This window comes from Phymastichus coffea, unplaced genomic scaffold (genome assembly GCF_024137745.1).
Source record: "Phymastichus coffea isolate CEN01 unplaced genomic scaffold, Cenicafe_Pcof_1.1 PCOF00031, whole genome shotgun sequence".
Lineage (NCBI taxonomy): Eukaryota > Metazoa > Arthropoda > Insecta > Hymenoptera > Eulophidae > Phymastichus > Phymastichus coffea.
The window spans coordinates 3,221,694-3,238,337 of NW_026706842.1; the positions used below are offsets into that span (position 1 = coordinate 3,221,694).

Below are 16,644 nucleotides of genomic sequence, written 5' to 3' on the forward strand. Positions count from 1 at the left end.
TCAAAGACATTTTCAGAGTGGCTGGCTCGATTAATTCCTCCTCCCCCTTCAGCCGCTTCGGCTCGTTTTCTTTTTTCGAGATTCAATTCCAACTCGGCGATCAGTCGATCGCTTGTTTTTTTTTCTTCTCGTCACCGAGATATTCTATTGGACTTTCAGATCGCCCTTCGTCGTGTTCTCGATTAGATTGCCACGTCGACGCTTGGTCATACCGTTCCGTGTTTTCTTTTTCTCCATACTCTCCTCGCGAACTCGCGATGGAATTAATCCATAGCTTTCGAATTACTTTTCGCGCGGGCGTGTGTTCGTATATACGCGTGCGGCATTGGCGAATCGTACCATTTTTGTTGATTAATGGAGCTTTCATCGAAAATTTATCAATCGGAAGCTTCATACATTCCTCTGTATTACAGCGCACGAAAATTGGATAAATGACGAGCCTCCGAATTTCCGGCACGAGAATACCAAAGATTTAAGGCTCGTTCGCGTGCCGTTCGCGTTTGGCCGAATTATCCGCGGCCCGCTAATACACGATGCCGAACTATCGTCGGATTATTTAGGCGGTCGACGATATGATGCTTCTACATTTGAGAGCTGCTAAGCCGTAATTGGCTTATCAGCTGGCTTTGTCGGCACTGTACTCGTGGAAAAATTGAAGAGCAATTGTCGATCATTCGTGTGCTTGCTTATCGCGCAATTCAAATGAAAGTTTCGGCAATCCCAACCCGAAGCGGTTGTAACCGAGTGACTGAAAAACTCCAAATACTCCACGAACACTTAGTAAATTTGTTCTTCCGTCGATTATACATTCGTATCCACAAACGACATTTTCTCTCTCACCCAATGTTTCTCTTTACGCCGCCGCCCAACCCAAACAAAAATCCTTCTGTACTTCTCTGTCAAACGCCGACTCTTTGAAGAGCTGTTTTTGCGATCTTTCGGTGGTTTGGTTTTACAAACGCAGCAACGGTCAAGGGAGACAGAATTTTTATTATTTCAAGCCAACGCCGTCGGTTGCATCGACGCACTTTCAAAGTCAAAGATTCGTTGCCGGAGCGAGCAGAAGTACAAAATGAAAACCCAACAAAAGAGCTCGATGAAGAGGAAGATGGACAAACGGTGCTCACGGATATTGAATCGGAATGGGAATTCGTAAAGGTGAGACGCGCGTCGAGAGAATGGTTACTCACTAGCACAGTGGCGTTGGATGTTGACAACACGCAACGAGAAACATTGTACGTCTCGTGCAGATTATTCTTACGACTGAGAAGGAAAAGAGCCTAATGATCCTCGTTCACACGATGCAGAAGCGCATTCGGACGGGGAGAACGGCAGCGATTAAACGTCCGAGCCGGGCCGAAAGAGAGGAGTCTGCGGCGAGAGGTAGAGCGCATACAGCGAAGGGGTCAAGCTCGAACGAGCACCGAATACGAGCGAGAGGGCAAATAGCGCAACGCCATTTCACTCTCGAGTTCTCCGCGCGTTACGCGGCGACTCCAATTTCATCTCCCGCGGTGCGGCGCGCACGTGCGAAAAAAAGCCGATCCGCTGTCTCGGCTGGCACTTCCTCGCAAGAATTTAGCCACGCCAATTGAATTCGACCGTAGAGCGACGTGTTTTTTTTTTTCGATTTCAAGCTGCACGCGTTGAGCTTTCGACGCTCATCGCGAGGCGGCGCGTCAATTGGTCGAGGTGTCCGGGTGTGCGATCGTCAGTAAAAGGTATTCGTTCAAGTCCATTTGTAACAATGCGGCGCGCGGCCGGCAATCGAGAACCGCAGGTCTCTATGCCAGAAAACAATCTTCAGCCCAAATCGAAAGCGTATTTCGAAAGTACTCTTTGAAACAGACAGTTCCAATATAGCCAAATGACAGAATCTCTCGAATAGTCAAAAGCTCCGGGTTGAAATCTGCTCTCTGGGCCGATCGTTATCCTGGATAAGCGGTCGCTTCGCCATGCAAAAGGGTCAAGCGAGTGCCGAGAGAGGGGCAGGGGCTGAGAGACGTGACAAATAGAGTGTGATAAGTGGGAGATCTGCGTTTCGAATGGAAAGCGGAGCGTCGAAAAAGAAGGACGACGACTGAAGTGCAGCCGAGGGAATTGATACAGGAGACCCGCGACGAAAGTTACTCTGTCGCGTGGAATAGGGATAGTCGCATAGGTCCACACGGCTGAAGTTCGCCGGGAGAAGCTTTTCCTTTCTCCTTGGACTCTGTGATTGATGTCCAGTGAGTGATGCGCGCGAGGTTAATCGCTCGTTTGTCTCGAGCGACGACCGGACGAGCTGCAATATTGGCTCTCGATAGTTAACACAGTGGAATTTTGTCCATTCGGCGACAGTGCAGCTCAAGCGCGCAAGTCCAAGTGCACGACAAGCGTTCTTTAATAATCCCCCTCTCCCCCGCGGCACAATGAAGAACAAAAAGATAAAAAAGAACGATCCTCGAGGCTGAGTAAGATGGATCTGCCCATCGTCCCTCGCACCGGGGAAGAAAGCGGCGTGCGGCGCCAAATTAAGGAGAATCCGCGAGGCGAGCGGCGAAAGTGAGCACCCGTCGCGGGCAAAGTAGGTCGGCTCGATATCGCCGAATAAAGTTCGGCTCGTCGTGTACACGTACGTGTGCCCGTGCGCAAGCGGCTCGCCCCCTCCCCCCCGTCCCGTTATATTTCCCCTTCCATCCAATTGGGTTAAAAACGCGTCTCTCGAGTGCATCTTCGCGCGCGGCCGCGTGCTCCTATTTTCAAGACGCCGTTGCAAACGGCGGCGCGGATCAGTCGGCTTTAATAAAATCGACTGGTCTCCGTGTCGCGCGAGAAGACAGATATCGAAATTAGAACGCGGAACGGAGCGATCGTCGATGACGACGGGAAGAAGGCCGGGAAGGGCGAGAAGCGCGGGGGCTGCTGTGCAACACGCTGCAGCAACGTCTACAACGCTGCAATAAATAGATGCCAGACGGCTTTAATTAATTCTCCATCTCTCGTCAACGACGTCACGCGTTTGGCCTCGATCCCCAGTAAGGCGTATTTTCAGCGTCGATCTTCCCCCGAGCGACGGTAAAATAAGACAAGCCGGGCGGCGGCAAAGTATATACGATAGGAAACGCTCCGGACACTCGATCACGGCCGCGCGGCGCGCAGTTGCCCGATGACATTCGCGCCTCGACGACAATTCCGTTCGCACTGCACGCACGCTGCCTCTAAACTGAATGTCGGGCGCGTTAGCTCGCGCTTTACTCCCATTTGCACGAAAACTCGGTACACACGGCAGCTCGGGCCTGAAAATTTATTGTATTTGACGTTTCGCCTAAACTGCGCTCGCTCGCGCGTGGCGCACCGTTTCTCTTCCATTTCCGATCGGTTGTTTTTTTTTTTTTTTTTTTTTTTTCTCATCCTTCCCTCTCAAATCCTCTTCGTAGCTTTTTCATTTATTTATTTATTTGCCGTTGCCGCGCTACGTCACGACTAAAATCGCGTATCGTTCCAAATCGGCGTTTTGGGACAACAGTAACTCGCAGCCTTTTTCGCTTACTTTGGCCCACTTTTCGTGCTTCATATACTTGTTTTTCACCTCGTCATCCGTCTGCTGTCCAGCTGTCCGCGTCCGCGCGTGGAATCGGGAACATCGCACTGGGCAACATCGGTTTTTCGGATTCTGCGCAAAAGAAAAAAACAAAAAAAAAACAGTACTTTTCTCGAGCAGGAAATTCGATTTTTATAGTTTTTCTCCGTTGAAACTCCGTGAGATCGCTGTGTTCGGCCGTTGTTTTCACGCATTTTTGCCGAAAATTCAATGTAAATACACGTGGCTCGCGAAACAACAAGCACGAAAAGCGCGATACTTTGTCGCACGGAGAAGCTCAATTTCCGACAAGCTCGGCAAGCCGAAAAATACAGGCGACGCCAGCCTCGAAAAGGACTTGCCCCGTCGCTTATGGTTTATCCCGTCTCGGTTTGGATTTGAGCTTTCGACGTAAGAATGCACGTGCCGCCGGAAAAGAAACATAGGCGACAGCGATAAACGTCGGCTAACGAACCGGTGATACGTGCCGTCGCGCATCGCGGACGAAAAGTGCCTTAAATCACAGCGTCTGCGTAAGCCGCCGGACATTTCCACGAAGCATGAGGCATTTCACTCGCGCGTATAAAGAAGCCGGAGCGCAAAGAAGCGAGGAGCGAAGGCGTGTTCCTCGGAGTCGTTATATACTGCGCGAAATTACGACGAGCGACTAGGAGCCAAGGCCGTAATAACGTCGACGTCACGCCGCTCTCGCGATAAATAATCGGCGCTGAAATACAGGCGCGTACACACGAGAGGGCGGCGATTAAAAAACGATTAAAAAACTTGGGCGTCACTTTCCGCGTTCGTCGGGAAATACCGCGTCGCGTGGAAAAAGACGACGAGGGGGACAGGAACAGGTAGATGGATTAACCCGTCGCCAGCGAAGAGCCGCAATCGTCGGATCAGTATCGTGGATGCTCCGACAAATGCAATTGATTCTTCTCGGTTTGTCGTTCGCGCGCGCGCCACGAAATGCAAAAGTAACCCAGCGGGTCGTGCGCTTTCACGAGACAGCGGGAGGAGCGCCTCGTAAAAGCACCGCCGAAGGAGAAAAGGAAAAAGGTTTCGCTGGACGCGTGCCTGCGCCGACGAATGCCTCGGCGAGGCAAAAATCAATGGGACACGCCGTCCACGTCGCGATTGACCATTTCCAATTCGACGACGCCGCTGAAAGCTCTCGGCCGTCGCGCATGGAGATGGATGGGCGAAAAATACGATCGTTCGCCTCTAACCAGCCATTGTCCAGCGTGAAAAACGCGCTGTACACTGCACGTTAGCGCGGTGATTAGGGGCACTCGCGGTATATCTCTTTTTCGAGCCGAGTGCGCGGCCTGATAGACTGTTTCCTCGGGTTGTAAGCCCTGCCATAAGTCATGCTTTGCTCGAACGAGCTGTGCGTTCTCTCGTGCGCGCGCGGGAGTATTATAAGTACCGAGCGAATGACAAACGGCTTGTTTTAGTGATAAGGCCGATATTTCTCCTGTGCGAAAATGCCGCGTGCGCGGCTGGCCATATATTTTTCTCATCGTGCCGCGCGAAACAAAAAATATCGTCCGCGAGAAATATGAGCGCGCGGAAAATAAATGTATTTCTTATTTTCTTACAGAGAGCCTATGTTTATTCGAAAGAATCGCAGCCGTCGACGTTGTCTTTCGGGACACGCGAACTCTACCGAAACTTTCCCTCAGGGCCATCGTCGTTGTACGTCGTTGACTTTTTTTTTGGTATTTTTTTTTGCAAGATACAGCGGATATTCTTCCTTGCGTTATTCATTTTGGCGTAAATGCTGTAGCTTTGTATAATTTGGAATTTGGGTGTATGTGGAACGACGTATCCACTTGGTTATTTCAGTGCAAAAGAACTTCCGATTGAGGGAGCGCGACGCGAAAGTGCGTTCCGTCTTAGGATTAGACTTGCTACAAATGGACTGACTAGTCGAGCAGCTTTCAACAATAGCTTCCAAATGATCAACTTGACATTCGTGAAGCACTCTCGGAGCGTTTCATAAAGCCAAAATAAAGAACATTGCTCATCCTCTCAACTCAACTCGCCCAAAGGCATCCTGTTCTTCTTATTTTCTTCCATGGTGTCGCGACGCTTATGATTCTCATCTTGCTTTCTCGCGGCTTTCTTGGCGCTCGCTCGCACGCCTATCTCGGAGCAAGGCTTATGTGTGCAATTTCTCGCGGAACTTGATGTTGCAGCGGAAGCTCGCAAAGCGCTCGCGATGGACGCTTACTTGCTTTATCATCTCGCGAGGACGGTACACTCGACTGTTCGCTGTTTGATTCCATTGTCGGAACCGACTGGGTAACGATGAGGCTAAATTTGGAAAAATCAACGCCCGGAAATAAATACAGGCTCGAGCCTAACGTCGGAAATATATTAAATTCTCTCGATCGCGAGCGAAGAGTATTAAAAAAAATGACCTGTATTCTGAAGAAACGTGAATGACGCGGAGATTCCGATATATGATTGCAGGGAGCTGTGTCGAAGATAAAAAAAAACTAGAGAAGCAAAGGCCATTTCCCCCGATAACGAGCACATAACCGCTCACATCTTGAGCACGGATAGGGCGGGCGAGAAAAGGGAAAGGCGAGAATCGAGAGAATTTTATCATCGGCCATATCTATATACGAGCAATCGGCCATAAATCGAGAAAGAGAGAGAGAGAGCGCACAGGATATCGCTCATTCTAACTCCTAGCGGACAACAATCACGAAGTACTACGCTTATATCGAATAATTAATACGCCACCGAGAAAGTAGTAATCACCAATCAGCCTTCAAGGCAAGCAGAAACCTTGGATAAGCCTGAGATAAAAGGAATGAACTCAAGAGGTTTTTTTGGGATCTGATATTCCGATTCGAAGGATAGAATGTTGAATTCGATTATTCGTAAAACCGATTTATAGTTTTATGCTTATATCAAATGAATTATTACAGACTGATTTAAGAAATCTTCGTCGGAACGAACGGAATTGCGTTACTTTAATACAACGAAAAGGCACACTTCGATTCTTGGCTCATGAAACTTGACAATTTTTTTTTATAACTATCCTCTTATAAAAATCCTCTTATAATATCCTCTTAAAAAAATAGTACCTGATAAATTGGAGCCAATTTTTTCTTAATCTGATTGGCTGAAAGATAATCACGTGATAAGCAGTTGTGTGATAATATATCAGTACCGTTGGCCTAAACTTAATATAAACTGATTGATTTAATCATACTAACCTCAAAATAAAAACCGACCGCTATCTCGATAGAGAAATTAATTGAATTTTGCTCTACGTGAAAGTGTAGCTTTGAATGAACGAAGTAGGCAATAACAGAAATAAATTGATAGATTATTGTGATAAAATATTGCACAGTGATTTCAGTTTTATTAAATTACGCAAAATATTAACGGCTTCTTTTGAAAATATATTAATTACTACTGTGTGAACGTCCATCGAATGTTATTTACATCTTGCAAAATACGATTGCAGAAAACTACGATGTTTTTAGAACTGATATTACAATTTTTATCGTGTTTTTCAAATTTTTGAACGATGATTCTTCAACACAGAACTTCGGATGATAAAAAAATAAAAAATTCACGAGTGTCAATGTAACTGCATATTTATTTACCAATGCACAATATCACAGGCTATATATCATATTCAATCATGGGAATATTTAATTCCTACTGAATTTTCAATTTCGCCAATAAAAGTTTTCATCTATATTCGCGCGTTAAAACGAATGCGCACTATACAATAGTTTTCGATAGTTGAGGATTTTCAGCTTGAAAAATATGCGCTTTCCACGAAAAATTGCCGACAATTTTATTATAACCGTTGTTTTGTAATTCTTAAGCGAGCAGAGAGATGTCCCGATGCGCCACGTGAATGTCTAAAGGTATAGTTGTGGTCTTAAACTGTGAAATTGCTTACACCAATTACGATCTTGTATCAAAGAATTATACAAATTTCTTTATTCTTAGAATTTTCTTTATTTACATTCTACGAAGAACCAGCAGTTGGAACTATCACTCTAGATTGGTATTTCTCTGTGCGTAGAGAACTACAATAATTAGATGTAAAACTTGGGATTTATGCATTATTGTACTGAAAAAGCTTTTATCATTTCATCTAAATCGTAGCCAGTATTTATACTTTTCAAGCTCAAAGAAAAAATTTATCTAGAAAAAAAAAAATGCTAGTGGGCACCCACAGTTTTTACACGACTAAGCTTCGCCGGCGAGCGTTCGATTAAAGTGACCACTTCGTAGGACGTAGAATATATACTCACCCGTAAAAAAACTTTGCGAAGCTTCTCTCGGTCGCGTAAAACTTGCGGCGTTACAAAAAAAAAAAAAAAAAAACACGTAAGTCGACCAGCCACAAAAAATGCACGGCTCGCTCGGTTCGTATCGAACAATATTACGTTGTGTGCGTAAGCGGCGCTTCGACGAAAGAACAATCGTCCCCGTGTTCGCGTTTGGTCAATCGCGAGAACGCGAAAGTGGCGCAGCGGAGAAATCTGATTGGGATTAAATTATTCAGCCTCGATTATGTTTGATCGAGGAAAAGCCAGGTAGAGAGCTCGATGTCGAGCGAGATTGTAGGTCAGGTCGGAGTTTCGCGCATAGCCTATACGCGCGCCACGCGAGGACCGGCCAGGATACAGCGTGATGGATGGCATTGCTCACCTCGAGATCGTTCCTCGCCTCGGTCGGAGGATCGATCCTCGGAGCGACGATCTCGAACAGCGAAAGAACAACAGGTCAGGGCGCGCGCGCCCGCGACGGTGAGCTGCTTTGGGGAGACGGCAAATCGAATTACGAGCATCGAGATCGCGCGCGATCGTTTCGCCGACGTTTGCTTATGGGCCTTTATCGCGCGCGTTAATGAAATTAGCGTAGCGCCCAGCTGGTGGCGGCCGAGACCGAGAGTCGAGCTTAATTGCGCGCGCAATTAGCCGCGAAGGAGGACCCAGTCGACGTCACCCTCACCGCGGCGCCGGTAAATCATGCGGCGCGAGGCGAATAGCACAACGCTTCATCAGCGACTCCAATTTCCTCGTGCGCGTGGGCGGAGACGCGCGAAACGGAGCCTCCCGCGGAGCTGGATTCCGAATTCGGCGATCTCTCCTCTCCCGCCGGCCGAAACGCGATGAATCCGCGACCTCGGGCCTCGCTGACGCGTCGCCAAACCGAGCCAGCGAAAATAAGCGCGTCCGGGATAATACCTCGGGGAGCCGCTCACCGACAGAGATACGTCGGGGGCCGAGTTAGGCGTCGAGTCTGTGCGCGCGGCGAACTTTGACTCGCTCGTCGCGCCGAGTTAGGCGCGCGCAAACTCAAGTTCGGAGCGCTCGGAGAGGCAGACACGGGCCGCGTGATGGAGAGACGAAATTCGTCTTCGGCGAACGCGCGGCATACGAGAGTTCCAAGACGAACGTTCGCATACCGTCGTGGGGCGGCTCGCCGAGTTGTCGGCGGAGGCGTCGTCGCTTTCAACCAGCAAGGCCGCGCGTTCCAATGCGAGCGGCAACCACCGGCCTTGACGAGGCGCAAACAAAAAACGCGACGACGGTACGATGAAAAATACATCGAATATTCATCCCGGCAACTTTGCCAAAGTTGGCTTGTAACACATTTACGGGAACAAGAAGCGCGTTCCCGGAGCGAAACATCTATATCAATGTTTAAACGGACGGCAAGCGTGCTCGGAAACAAAAGGTGCAAACAAGAAAAAAGCTTCGCCAGGGGGGTATACAGCCCAAAGTTTTTTTCGCATTTAATTCGCGTGGTTTTTCGAGACAGGGTCGTTCCATTAGCGTGGCTCATTTTGCTCGAGGGCCCTCCAGCTCTCTCCACGGTTGTTTGCCCTTCCCCTTCTGTTCTCTCTCTCTCTCTCTCTCTCTCTCTCTCTCTCTCTCTCTCTCTCTCTCTCTCTCTCTCTCTCTCTCTCTCTCTTTCGCGTAGTAGTACACACGGCAAAACCGTGACTAGTTTCGTGCTTTTTTTCGCCACTTCGCTGCGTTTCTACGCCGCCGCTGCCACGCAAAGTCACTCCACGAACTTTCCTCTACTTCTTTTTTCTAGTAGAATTGAACTTCGGAAATTAAAGCGACGCCACGGTTAGGCAAATCACTTTATTAAGAGGAAGAGAGAGAGAGAGAGAGAGAGAGAGAAATGGATCATCGGGGACAATATGGACCGTATCTCAAGAGCCTTGTTACCTCCAGCGCAACGAGTTGCCGTAAGTGTCTTAGGTGAGAACGATTTGAACGCGCTTTGCCTACGAATTCGCTCGCCCGGAGAGGGAGAAACAAAAATAAACAAAAATAACGGGAAAAAAACTTTTCGGAGGCCGCGCACACTTACTCGCGAAACAATGTAGGCGCCCCTGCGGAGTGTCTGCAGCTGAGCTCTGCTCGACGCCGTAGTTTACGAGCACGCGCATTGACTCGCCATCGCTCCGCTGTCGGATTACGCTGCGCGCTCGCCGAAATTGTATTGGACGCGCGCGCCTCTCGGACAAACTTTGGCTTGTCTTTTCGCGCGCCCGCGAGTACAAATTCTACTTAGCCGCCGCGGCGCGCCGCTGTAAACCAGCATTACGACGGCATTGCCAGGTTGAATCTGCAAGCCCCGGGCAGCAATGAAACAAGGTTAACGCGACGTGGACTGACGCGCTCCATTATTTTTTTTTAAACGATCGAAACGTCATTGGCCGGCTGGAGCTTCCCGAGAAGATCGAGCCATTGCCAAACAATCGACGATGCAACATTCGACTCGTCGATTTATCGATGACGGGAAAACTGAAAATACGTAATATTCCGTACGTCCCGCGCAAACGCCGAAATTCAATTATGTGATGGTCAATGCATTGGATTGCTGTTACCGCAGCAAAACCTCCAAGTAGCCTCTTCGCGAGCGTGGCGTGCAATCGACTGAGCGCAATTAGACTGCGCGACAATTAATCAATTGTCAGTCGAGTTCGGAGCATCCAAATTATTGGATTCGCGCTGCTCTCGTTAATCATGTACTTTAAATTTTTGTTGATGTTTGTCGCGTCAATTGGATTGGATGGCACCGTCACTACAATACGTATGTATATATATATTGTTTTCTTTTGTTTAGCTTTGTTTGGCACTAATGTGTCTCGAGTCGACGAGGAAATAATTAAAATTGGTTTTTTTAAGCAACCATTAGTTAGGTTTCGAATCGAAAAAATAAAGAAATGACGCCCGTGGTGTCGGTAAAAAATACAGTCGCGCGCGTGCACGAAGACAAGAACTACGGAATGTAATTAAAAATTAATACTGCAGAGGCCTTTAATTTCCAGCATAAATTCCAATGAATGTCAAGTGTGCGTTATCGTGGAAATATTTTCTTTTAATTTGAAAGCAGCAGCGCGCCGAGGTATTTTATCGGCGGCCGTTTGTCAGCTGGCCGTCGCGCATTTTCACAATGATAACCGGTGAACCTATTAACGGCCCGCGAAAATCACCATCGCACGCGCTCATTTTTCGTATTTGATAAATAAAATCAGCATTTACTCGCCCCCTTATCGCCAAACCCGCGGGCGGCGCCGCCGAGAGTTGCGCAAATCACAAGGGGAGTAAATTTTCAACGGGGAAATGCACGCGTGCATACGTACATACACGACGGTTAACAATGAAAAAAAAAATTACGAAGTTGAAAAACTGCCACCTCTACGGGAGAATGAATAAAGGTAAAAGCTTTGGAAATCTCGGGAGCTAGGAAAATTAGAAGAGAAAGACTGGGCAAGTGCTAGTTCCGACTAAACTTTTGCGAGACTCCTGCTCTTTCTTCCCTTTCAGGGTTGCGTTATAGCGGCTTTCCGAAACGAAACGGCGCAATAAACTCGACACTCGTATATGGGCACGCGAGGCTTTGCGGCATTTTCATTAAGAAAAATTAAACGACAATACGCGCTGTCTCTTGCGTTCTCGAAGGTATTTTCACTCTGGAAACGTTATTGAAGCGCACGAAACTTTTACTGTCGCGAGTTTGTGTCTCATATTCTCATCCTGATGAAATTTTTTCGCGAGCAATTTTAAAGTGCAACGCGATCAACTTTCCGCGCATAGACAAGACTTTATGAAAAATCTTGGCGATTAATTACAATCGATAAGCAAGTTTCGCTGCACGAATTTTCGTAAAGCAAGCGAGCGCCGGTTTATATCAAATAATGTCCAATTGTAGAAGTGGTAATTCAACAAGTTACATTTATAATGCAATAAACTAGACCTTTACCATTTTATCAGCGTAAAAGGAGAGATTTTTCCATTTGATAACGAGACGTACCCTTAGCATGACGAAAATCGTAAAAGAAGAACGTATTTTCTTTTTACGAGAGGAGAGAGTTTCAGGGCATTCAGTGTCAGGAAATGTTTCTTGAAATAACATTAGTTAAGCGTGGAAATTCAAGTTGGCAACTCCGTCACCGCGTTTGATAACTTAATGCAGAGCAGCCGACAAGAAAGTGACTTGACTTTATTACAAGTTTCATTCTTTGGCGATAATTTTACGAGAGCGCGCTTTTTTAAGTTACTGCCGATAAGGGAATTTCACTAAAATATTATCGTCCGTTAGCCTCCGTGGCGCAATTGGCTAGCGCGTTCGGCTGTTAACCGAAAGGTTGGTGGTTCGAGCCCACCCGGGGGCGTTTATTTTTGTCAACAAAATTTCAATTGGATGCCCTAACATAATGAAACTATGCTTGGTTATTTTTGTTTAATATACCAATGTAATTAATTAACAATACACTCCGGACACATGTATACATTATACGTTTGTTCTAGCGAACAGAAAACCAAGACGTCAGCAGTCAATTTATTACTTCTTCAAGTAGCTGTTGAACCGACCGTTTTAACTGGTTATTTTAATATTCTAGAGTAATTTAATTATTGGAAAATCATTAGTTGTGCGACGCTATTAATATCGATTGGTATACGGAATCACTGACGTCGAGTAATAACCTGAACAATCAATACCCCAAAACAAATCAACATATTATTACTTTTATATTTTTATTGTTAGTTCGCGAAAGACAATAACTTGAGTTTTGTTGTGACAATCGTGATGTGGAAAGAAATCACGGAAGTCGTATAAACTAAATATATTGAGAAAAAAAATTGCGATCATTCGTTATTGTAAATATGAAGTATGAAAGCCATTCTCAGTATCAACCGTTTACATGGCTGTCGCGAAAGTGACACGAGGTGCTCCATAAAATTTTATAGACAAGCCGGCATAACGCGTATAATGCGTAAACGCGCGAATTCGCGAAGAATATAAGAAAAAAAGAATTTCGCTGAAGATAAACGCCCGACGCGGCCTTCGATCCGAGTTCCATCAAGGAAAGTCGAGGAAAAGATTGTCCGGAATTGATCGATCGAGCGTGCGGGAAGAAAGCCTGGGCGCTACGCAAAAGGGCGCCACGCGAGCACGTGGTGTCTCGACACCGAGAGGAGAGGTGACGTTAAGATGAGTAGTGGGAGGAGCGAGAGCGCGCTAACTCCGAGGTCCAACGCAAGATGGCTACGCGGAGAGAAGCCAGTGCGCGCAACAGAAATAGACGAGTTTAGGCTTGAACTCGAGCGTCGCTGCTCGTCACCGCTGTCTTCAGTGGGGTCATTACTGATCCACTTAGCAGATGATGAAAGTGATATATGAGTCACTGATTAAAACGTACTCCTGGCAGTCGAATATCGCACGCGGCTAGCTGGTGAACGTTCTGATGCTATTTACTGAAGATCAATATTTTCATCGCTAACGTCTTTTTTTCTTTTAGTTTATTTCGTGTCAGTTTTTTTAGTCTCGTTAACTGTCAAACTTTATAAATTAATTCTGCGATAGCGGTAGGAGCTGGATAATTTATTTTGTTTTACGATAATAAATGAAGTGTTACAATTATCCATTCAAATTGCCTTTTACGACTTAGCGCGTGGTTAATGAATTTAATTGGACAATTGATTTGATCATTGTTTGACGTAGATGAATAATCAATAGAGGATAATTCAATCCAGGGATTAAAGTTTTGGATCTCACGTAACATTAATCTGATAAATGATTTACCAATTATTATTACAAATATAAACTTTTGTTGGCTGGTTCGTTATTGATTTAATTAAAGGCTGCGGAAACGCTATCGAAACGCAACTGTCTATTTTAAAACGAAATAAAAATTTAATGCCATGAAAATTTACTGAAACAACCGACCGCGCGAGAGATAAATAGCCAGGCTCCAACATTAGACGGAGCGTATAACATCTTATAATCGGAAAGCTAAAAGGTGGCAAACAAGCTTAAAAGAGGAGGGAGAACGAAAGAGCCGCGGTGGTAATTAAACGAATTTCCCGCGTGCGCGCGCTCTCTTTCTCTCTCTCACTCTCTTTCGCTCTCACTAAAGAGAGGCGCAGGGGCATAACGCGCGGAAAGCCTTTTGGCAAGCGGCGAAAGAGATTGCTCGGCTGAATTTTCACGGATCGACTGCGCGAAGTTGCGCGTGACAGCCGAGCTGGAAACAGCGGTGCTGATTTGCTCGGACTCGTGCTCTGCTTTTTAGGGGCGATTTGATCCGAGCACGACGCAAGGCTGCTTTGTTAGGTGGGGGGAGCTCGGCTGCGCCAAAAGTGTCCAGCGATCCCTAATAATTGTCAGCGCGCGCGACCGAAAGTGAATATTTGAGCCAGCGGTCTCAATTTGACGAGGCTTTCATCGTCGTTGGAATAACGTGAGCTGTGATCGCAGCATCGTCAGGTTGGAAAACCGACGGCAGCACAACGGAACAATAGGTATCTGCGCGTATTTTTTTCTTTTGCGCAAGGCAAGATTCCATACGAATCTTACCTAGCCAGAACCGGGGAAAAATTTGGCGTTAGCGTCTGTCCTACGAGGTCGATTGATTTATGAGTTTTGCCGTCGAGTCGGGAGCTTCGTGGAAGTTTCAGGAGGGAAGCGGACGAAGCGGACTGAACGCGCGCCCGTGTTATGTTTGATCGATTAATCATTCATAATTAGCCGCCGGCACAATCAATAGCTTAACGCGAGAGAGTGCACCGAGGGAACATTTATTTTAGCCCATGATTGCTCGACCGCGATTTAAGCCTGTTGAGGCATTTTGCGAGCTTGCCCGTGGCTCTTTAGTTATCCTGACAATCTTCACCAAAATTTTACAATTGGATATTTCCAAGCTACATCGCGGGGAGATACTTCGGCTTTTCCAGTTTCATTCCGACCAATGAAGCACGCGCAGCTTGAGCTTGGAATAAAACAACCTTAGAAAATTTATCGCGGCGCATTCAGCCGACTCCTCAATATAAAAAAGAGAAAGATCGCTGGCACGAAGGAATATCGCGGTTATCGCTCAGCCAGGAAAAAAGGAACGCAGGGAAAGCCGCATAGCGGCCGATAATTTTTTGCTCCCTTCTTGCCGAGCGCGCGGCGTCGAGTGCTCGGTGCCTGTGTATCGTTGGACGAAATCCAGCGGCCGAGCCGTCGAAGGGTTCTTCGCGTGCTCTCTACGAACGAACCCTCGTTTGCTCTCTCGGCCACTCCGTTACCAGCTTTACTTTGCCCTGTACGAGTACGTCTTCGTTCGCACGCGCACGCGCTCCTCCCTCGTTTCACTTTCTCCCTGCGATCTTTGGCCGCGCTCGCCGGATGAGATTCGAAGACCCAGGTCGCTTGTAGCTTTTCGTCGCAAAGAGATGACTCGTGGACAAGTGTGAACGAGGGTTCAAGTTTAAATAACCGGCATGGGTCGTCAGTGGAAACGCTTCGATTATCGGTGTGTCGCTCGTTCGACACGAGCCATCACTCGCGGCAGCTCCGAGCTAAGAATGTACACGACGATGCGATCAATCTGACGGCAGCGGCAACGTTCTATTCGCGGCAGAAGGCGCGGAGAAGCGGCTTCCACCTTTTCTCGCCGGCAGATACAGGCCCGTCGTACAAATAGACGCGAACGGAGTAAAGGAAGAAGGTCCTATCGTCGATCGATGTTTTATCTTTCGATTTCTCATCGGCGGCAACCCGAGCAGAAATCGCGCGCTCGAAAGTGGGCCACTGAACTGCGCACGGACAGGGAAATTAAACGGCGCCGCGAGAGTGAGAGGCACTAGATCGCTATATACACTGCAACTTTGTTTTCGAGTGATACGCTTGGCTTTACTAGTTTCTGCGCGCTCCTGCTGCTGGTGCGGCTGGTGCAGCTGCTGCTGCTGCAGCTACTGCTGCTGGGTTACGACGAGTTCGAGTTATATAGCTGTGTTTAGAATTGGCTTTGTGTTCACTTGGGTTCTCTTTTTATTATTGGTCTCTTGACAATACTTGAATGTTACAGCTCCAGCTACGTATTGTTGAACATTCTTTTTTATGAATTTAGCAAGATTCAGAAGTGTCTTCGTTACCGTTGTATCTGTCATGTGAAAATTGCTTAAAATTCTCTTTACAAGAAGCTATAAATAACATTTTAATATAATACATTGTTCGTCGAATATTATTTAGAAGGCCATAAAAATATTTACCGACGCGCCTCACAGCGGGACATCAAAACGTCACTCACGCAAAAAATGAAAAAAATTGTACGTCAACTAGCGCGTAATAAACGTTCGTATCAAAAGAAAGCACGGACATAACTTCTCGAACACACATTATCGGGAAAACGGTTACTTCGAATCCTCTCATAACAAGTTATCGAATCCTACGAAGCCCGTTAATGAAGCCCCGATAAAACTCTTTCGACTGCGACTTGACTCTATCCCGACGCACTAATTACGAGTGTTCGTTAAAAGAACGCTAATTCACGTCGGAATGAAATTCTGATTTTTTTTTTCGTTCCCTTTCGATGCATTTTTATTGCGGACTTTAATAAGGAGAATAATTCGTAAAACGCGAGTTTGCACTTTGATCGTGGCGCGTGTTGAACGAGTAATTCCCGACTTGACTTGCGAAAGCAATTTCGTGCGAATTAAAACGTAGAAAATATCGACGGCATTACGGAAATCGCAGCGATACAAGAGAAGTCAGGTCTTTCTTGAATATTCGTGAAGGTGCAT

At 46.8% G+C, this 16,644-nt stretch overlaps 1 protein-coding gene and 1 non-coding gene across 4 annotated transcripts in view; one reads left to right on the top strand and one right to left on the bottom strand.

Annotated features, from left to right (window-relative positions):
* LOC131663072 (acetylcholine receptor subunit alpha-like) overlaps positions 1-16,644 on the bottom strand; it is an 81,519-nt gene that overhangs the window by 33,273 nt on the left and 31,602 nt on the right. The window lies entirely within an intron of this gene.
* On the top strand, positions 12,175-12,248 carry Trnan-guu (transfer RNA asparagine (anticodon GUU)). The gene has a single exon. It is a non-coding gene; the product is annotated as a tRNA-Asn (tRNA).